Genomic DNA, 8117 nt, shown 5'->3' with positions numbered 1-8117 from the left:
CGGACTGCGCGGCCTCTCCCGCCTCCCTCGGGCATGGGTGTGTGTCTTGTTCTCAGCATAAGGTAGTTGAAGTAGTGTTTAAGTACAGGGACCGATGACCTCCGCAGTTTGGTCCCTTAGGAATTCACACACATCTGAACGTCCGCACGTTAACGGTCAAGTGCGCTACAGCAGCATATGTAGCAGCCACATAATCCTTTGAATCATGAGCACCATCATGTAGCAGCCACATAAACCTTCGAATCATCAATGGCACTTCTTCCGCCAGGGGAGGCAAAGCCACCTGCTAGAAACGTCGATAATTACGCGACGTGGAAGGAAGACCGACCGAAAAATACAGTCACCAATTATCCCGGCCCACAAATTCCGGTTGCGCCGATGCTGATGATTCGCTGTCATCATACCAAGGAGCTTCTGCATACTATCCCGCAAATGACAGTTACGAAAGTTGAAGATACCACACTACGTAAAGGTGGACACATCTGTTAGTAGGATGGATGACACAAATCCCGGAATCGTGGTTGCCTGGTGAAGAAACCAGTGACGAAATTGCTCCCGATGTGGAAAGTCTGTCGCTGGTAAGCCCTGCACAGGCTGCAAGTGATGAGGGTAGTTGGTTGGTTGGTTGATCTGGGGAAGGGGACCAAACAGAGAGGTCATCGGTCTCATCGGATTAGGGAAGGAAACCTGTAGTGTCCTTTAAAGGGAACCATCGTGGCATTTGCCTGAAACGATTTAGGGAAATAACGGAAAACCTGAATCAGGATGACCGGACGCAGGTTTGAACCGTCGTCCTCCCAAATGCGAGTCCAGTGTTCTAACCAATGCGCCACCTCGCTCAGTGATAAGTGTAGTAACAACTGTCATGGAGAATGTTTCACACGGTTAACTGGCTTAACCTGTGCTGGCGGGCCAATTGCCTGGTACTTCAAAATGGCTCTGAGCACTATGGGACTTAACATCTATGGTCATCAGTCCCCCAGAACTCAGAACTACTTAAACTTAACTAACCTAAGGACATCACACACATCCCTGCCTGGTACTGACACAGTCGTCGCCTTCCACAGTGTTAATCACATTATCCTCCTAGTCTGGTGCCCGGACATTTCGGGTCCGTTCAACATGATTTCCTGCTTTCTGAAACAACTCTGTTCAAAGGGGTCAAATGGCTGGAATCACTATGGGACTTAACAACTGAGGTCATCAGTCCACTATACTAAGAAACTACTTAAACCTAACTAACCTAAGGACATTACGCACATCCATGCCCGAGGCAGATGTCGAACCTGCGACAGTAGCAAGCGCGCGGTTCCGGACTGAAGCGCCTAGAACCGCTCGGTCAAAACAACTCTGTCTACGACAAACGGCGAAACACTCTTGCAAACATTGAATGCCGTGGTTGTTGTCGGCGGGGATAGCACTCCTGATACAACCTTGCTGCCCGCCGCCCGTTGCCATTTCTTTTCCGCAAGTAAACATGTCGGCAGGCTCTCGATTCGAATACGGAACCATAGTGTGGAACGCTGTATCACATCCACTACAAAGTGAGTCAGCAAGAGAAGTGACTCGGACACAACATTACTCATTACTATGATAGGACAGGGTGCTAGGGCGTGACGTATGAGGAACAGTACCACCCTCTAGGTGGAAACCATGCGTACTGTAACTGTGGCTGCATGGTACAGCGATCGCGTATTAGACTGCAGTCTCTGTTACAATGCATGACTGAATAAATGGTCTCTAGCAAGGAAATCATGCCTTTCCGGGCATAAATAAATTAGGCCTTTTTTGTACCGTATCCTCTCGTTGATCAATCCCTAGAGTTTGTACACACCGGAAAAAATCGCCCTGTATACACATATATTTTGAGATGAAATACTCATGTATTCTTTGCCACAACTTATATGACGTTCAAGAGTACCCCCATTGGATATTACACATCGATCTTGCCAAAAGCCGAAAATTGTACGCATATGAGTAGATATATCTTTCCTTGCTATTATCCTTGGAACTATGTGACCTGGGTATAATCTTTACCTCTACAGGACTAGTTCTGTCGCACGCTGCTACGTCATCACTACTAACATATCATAGGTGTTAGAGGATGGTGACTGAACTATTTTAATGTATTTTTTGTAATATTCAGTCCAATGAAAGCAAGAGTTTAATGTGTTTCAGTTGCGAAAATAAATTGTTTTTAAAAGGTCATTACTGTTTTGCCAGACGAAAATACATTCGGCGGTATCACAGTAAGTTCTTTAGTTTTCTCTGGAAGCAGACTGAATGAAACTCTACAACATAAAACTTTAGTTCACATTATTACAATATAGATATGGAGATTTACTTAACTTAGTACAATCCATTTCCACAAGAATGTTCTGAGTATTCACATCTGTTTCTCAATGCTAAAGTATCACAGGATACAGACATTTTTACAAAACTCTTCACTTGAAACATAATTGACGTAATGTTCACATTAAAGTCTGCCTAAGACATTTAATACACTGGTGACCTATCTAAGACGATGTTGTCTTCTTGATTAGTGATTGTTATCTGAGCCGAGCGTTTCCCCGCTCAGCTGTAGCTAGACCATCTATTGAGTGGGCGTAGCCAAAGTTCTAGGGGGTGTGGCTAGGCTGGCATTTCTCATTCGTCGGTGCGGCATACAGCGACTGTACTTTTCTGTGGTTACGTTGCGAGTTACCAACCTTCCTTTGGAAGCCAACTTCCTGGGTGACACCAGAATTACTATTATCACTGTTTTGTAAGAGTTTGAAACTGATTACATAAGTTACCAACAATTACATTTTTCTTCAACTAGCATTAATGCATGACACAGTGGAGGCTACAGCTTGTAAAATCGATGTATGACCATGATCTTCTTCACATTCACCCACTACACACATGCTTTGTACTTTGCACCAAGCATCTACTATAGTAATAACTGAGACACGTACTTCGCATATCCTTATATATTTCATGAAAATGGCGTCTGTCTGGGTGACACCAGAATTACTATTATCACTGTTCTGTAAGAGTTTGAAACTGATTACATAAGTTACCAACAATTACATTTTTCTTCAAATACTAGCATTAATGCATGATACAGTGGAGGCTACAGCTTGTAAAATCGATGTATGACCATGATCTTCTTCACATTCACCCATTACACACATACTTTGTACTTTGCACCAAGCATCTACGATAGTAAAACTGAGACACGTACTTCGCATATCCTTATGCGTCTGTCATAATTAGATCCCTCAATAGACAGAAACTGCTTCGTTATTCACTCCGCAACAACAAATAAACTGACAGCACAACATGAAGTAACAACGTAATGACCACAGCACTGTTACGGGGCCTAGACAGCAGTGTTATTATTATTACTGTTCATTTGCGAAGAAACCCATAAGGACTAACCAAAGCACTTAGAGGCGGACATTTGCCTTCATATTTATTTCATTCTCTTCTTGCGGGATTCCTCTCTCTTCAGACCACGTTGTCCCAGTCTTCTTCTTTGGTTTGCCCTCTTGGCCAACTTGCCGTCTGGAAATTTTGGACCTGAAGATTTCACGATTTGGACATCTCCTGTAGTAATCCTCGCCAGTGTCAGATCAGATTTGACCACGCCAAACAATTTTATCGTGTCCGTTTTCGCTCTGTTCCTACTGTAAAAAAAAAAATCGACTATTTGTTTTGTACGTCTGTGTGGGTACATTCTTTCGCGTGCGTGAAGTTACATTTTTAGTCGTAGATAGTTTGGGTTAATTGCTATGCAGTTACCAGATTTTGGCAGCTAATTTCGATTGCTTTTGTTTCGATTCCGTTTTCCTGAATGGTTTCACCGAGATATTTAAATTGTAGAATCCGTTAAACTTCGTCGCATTCCGTCTTCATGAATTTTGATGCTTCTTTGTAATAGGTCACGTGCTCTCTCTTTTCAAAAGACTACCTTTTTCTGTAGCGGTACCCTCGTCAGGACACTGGATTGGAGTTCAAGTGGGACGGCATCCAAATACCCTGCAACATATCTGCTCTGACAGCCGTGCTGGGGTGGCTGGTGGTAGCAGCCTGGCCATAAACGTGAGGGATTCAGTTGGAAGGGGACAGCAACAGGCTCAAATCCCAGTATTATACTGGCTCACTTTGCGTCTTCTAAAAGTGTCCATGTCGCGGAAGATCACGCACTGTCTTGGTCCCATTCGTGAAGTGATGTCAAAAGCTGATCTTGAATGATGCTGGTCTATTTTCCAGTTTGTTTTAAGGCATGTCATTAATTTATTCAGAATTGCAGTTCTTCCCATAACAGTGATGAAAATGTAGTCACAAAATATTACACAATATTCCAGTGGCTGACACAATATTCCAGTTGCGAACTTAACTCGTTAGTTATAATGTCAAAAATGTTCAAATGTGTGTGAAATCTTATGGAACTTAACTGTCCCTAAGCTTACACACTACTTAACCTAAATTATCCTAAGGACAAACACACACACCCATGCCCGAGAGAGGACTCGAACCTCCGCCGAGATCAGCCGCACAGTCCATGACTGCAGCGCCTGAGACCGCTCGGCTAATCCCGCGCGGCAATTATAATGTTGATCACAGTTTCATATCACTGCATTAATATTAATGACCAATATAACTATTCTTGGCAGTTACCAATCTTCCACTCGTCCGCAGCTCGTGGTCGTGCGGTAGCGTTCTCGCTTCCCACGCCCGGGTTCCCGGGTTCGATTCCCGGCGGGGTCAGGGATTTTCTCTGCCTCGTGATGACTGGGTGTTGTGTGATGTCCTTAGGTTAGTTAGGTTTAAGTAGTTCTAAGTTCCAGGGGACTGATGACCATAGATGTTAAGTCCCATAGTGCTCAGAGCCAATCTTCCACTAAATTAATAATAATCACAACCTCTGACCTCGCACGCACGACCGTTCAAATGGCCAGGAGCCACCCAAATCTAGCGCAAAAAGCAGTGAGATATATGTTAAGCTTTATACTTAATCTGACACGACGTATTTTTGTTTGTAGCTACTACCACAGTGCCACCTGGTGGCTAGTTGTAAAGTCTATGATATTTGATTGAGAATCTCAGTGTTCATTCTGCAAATGTACGAACATGAGCAACATGTTCTTACAAATGTAGTAATTATTTTATACTTGACTTGCTGATATAATATTGTTGTCATGTTCATGAAGTATCGTTCAATTATATGACACAGTATAATATCTATTTGATCAAGATTCAGTGAAAGGTACAGCAGGAAGTATGTTACATTCCACGGTACAGTCCATGCTTATATAAAATGGTATTGCGCCCCTTTTCATCTGATCCCAGTGTATTTGAATATGTTGGTTTATGCTTTACAGACCCGATGATGGTAACGTAGTTTGATGAAATTGGTCATCAGAATAAATGCTGTACAATAGCGTCTTGGCTATTTGAAATTGTACTTCTGTTTCTACGTTAGTCTAGAGAGCCCCCGAATTTGATAATGTCAAACATATATAGAAGAAATATATATCAAAATCTTTATACAGAGTGGTTCGTGAAACAATTGCGAAAGTTTAGCTTGATGGAATGATAGTTTCTTAAGAGTGTCATGAATGCATACAGCTGAGAGAGGTCTTAAAAGCAAAATGTCGACACAAAATAAGTGAAACGATGCAGAGGTAACAGTCTGATAGCCGCACTCCATTCTCACTAAATGCGCATACAACGCATATGCGGACCATGCAGTGAATTGTAGCGGCAGGGGGGTGGGGGTGGGGGGTTTCTCGCAGTTCTCTTGCCTCACATGGGTGAGTTGCTATCTTTATCAGATATCTTTATGTTAGAGGTCTTTTGTTTTCAACGTTTAAAAAATGGTACTTGTCTTCTGAAATTACTATTGCTTAAAATTCCAAGAGTACCATTGCAACAATAACACTTTACGTCGTTCATCATTTTAAATCATTTATATAAAATGGTTTGGCCATATTCGTCTACATTTTGTTATTGTTTACCTTTATTTCTGATTTTGTACTAAGTATGAGCCATTTACATGCCTATAACATAATTTGTGAAAAAATTGTATGGATTACTGGTCCATTCGTAGTATCAATACAATTGTAAACATAGCACAGGAAAAGGTGGAGGGAAGTGCCTCTGTGTTAAGGAGGAAAAAGCGCGCGCCAATGGAAATGGTGGGCAACGGCCTTGCCGCAGTGGATACACCGGTTCCCGTGAGATCACCGACGTTAAGCGCTGTCGGGCGTGGTCTGCACTTGGGTGGGTGACCATCCAGGCCGCCATGCGCTGCTGCCATTTTTCGGGGTGCACTCAGCCTCGTGATGCCAATTGTGGAGCTACTCGACCGAATACCATCGGTCAAGAATACCATCATAACGACTGGGAGAGAGGTGTGCTGATCCCACGCCCCTCCTATCCGCATCCTCCCCTCAGGATGACACGGCGGTCGGATGGTCCCGGTAGGTCACTCGTGGCCTGAAGACGGAGTGCAATGGAAATGGTGGGAGGTGCGTGGAGAGCGGACCAAATGCGGACAAAGCATCAGTCAGCAGTCAGCCGTCACAGTGAGCACACCTCGCAGCGCATATAAGGCTAAAATGTACGCAACTCCATGGAAGTGTTGCCTCGAATAGTCACTGGCTCCGACAGTATAGATGTCAAATGTGTAAACAGTGCTCCATGGTAATAGTTGCTTAGTGGGTGGGACATATGTGAGATTTGTAAACGCTGAGTCTAAAACCGCACAGTAGTCAAGGAGACCGAGGTAGAGCTTCGGCTAGTCGTCTCCAGCATTGTAAATTGCATGTGCCAGTATTTACTGTGGAGTATTTTTATCAATGTAGAATATACGAGAGCGTGATGAAAGGTAATGCCTCCGAATATTTTATGTGAAAATTCTTAAAACTTTTTTAAATAAAACTAACTTTATTACATTCTATGTGTTTATTTTCTATGTCTGCATATTTATTTCTCAACATAGTCACCCGGACGATGAAGACATTTCTGCCAACCAGAGACCAGGTTGTCGATACCGTCACTGTAGAATGTTGCACTTAGTTGACGGGGTCACAACGTCACCTCTGATTGCACTGCTTCACCATTGTCAAAGCGAAGTCCTCGAAGACGTTCTTTAAGTTCTGGAAACTGATAAAAATCAGAAGGTAATTGAATTTTTTGTGATGTGGTGCTACAGAAGGACGTTGATAATTAGGTGGACTGATAGAGAACACATGGAACACACGACAAGAAGAAGGGACAGAATGATAGGACATGTGTTAAGTCATCACGGAATAACTCCGTGGTAGTAGAGGGAGCTGCAAAGGTTAAAAATTTTAGAGGAAGACAGGGCTTGGAAAACATCCAGCAGATAGCTGATCGGCCGGCCGTGGTGGCCAAGCGGTTAAAGGCGCTACAGTCTGGAACCGCGCGGCCGCTACGGTCGCAGGTTCAAATCCTGCCTCGGGCATGGATGTGTGTGATGTCCTTAGGTTAGTTAGGTTTAAGTAGTTCTAAGTTCTAGGGGACTGATGACCTTAGAAGTTAAGTCCCATAGTGCTCAGAGCCATTTGAACCATTTTAGATAGCTGATCGTCTACGGTGTAAGTGCTAGTCTGAGACGAAGAGGTTGCCACAGGAGAGGAATTCATTGTGGGCCGCATCGAATCATTCAGCATGCTGATGACCTAATTAGAATGTTCGCTTCTGACTATCAGTTTTATTTAAATCACCACGGTTGAAATTTCGACCTGTCGGTCATTTATCAAGTGGAAGCATTTGCACCTACACATTTCGCGGCATACAAAAATCTTAAATTCTATTGTCAAACACGGTTCAAGCTGTGGCATCCAACAACACATCTCTATCATCTCGCCCATCTGAGTAAACCAGTATACCGATGTCCACGCATTCCTATTTCATTACTACTTAGTGAATGTGCGCAGACGCGAAATCTTCCGCTTGAAAATGACGATCCGTTTTATAGTGGCCCTAGGGTGAGTGGCCAGTATTGTGTAAAGGTTGAGGTGCGGCGGGAGAGGGAGATAGTAGTACTGGCTGTGTAACGCTGGCGCGCTTGGGGCACACGATACTCTTTAAAGCCTGTACTA

At 43.6% G+C, this 8117-nt stretch overlaps 1 pseudogene; it reads left to right on the top strand.

The window, feature by feature from the left end:
- Positions 1 to 6188: 6188 nt before the first annotated feature.
- LOC126089925 (5S ribosomal RNA) lies at positions 6189 to 6306 on the top strand (annotated as a pseudogene).
- Positions 6307 to 8117: the final 1811 nt, after the last annotated feature.

Source organism: Schistocerca cancellata, chromosome 6 (assembly GCF_023864275.1).
Source record: "Schistocerca cancellata isolate TAMUIC-IGC-003103 chromosome 6, iqSchCanc2.1, whole genome shotgun sequence".
In the NCBI taxonomy this organism is placed as follows: Eukaryota; Metazoa; Arthropoda; class Insecta; order Orthoptera; family Acrididae; genus Schistocerca; species Schistocerca cancellata.
The sequence above is the reverse complement of the archived record's forward strand: the minus strand, read 5'-3'. Positions and strand labels throughout refer to the sequence as shown.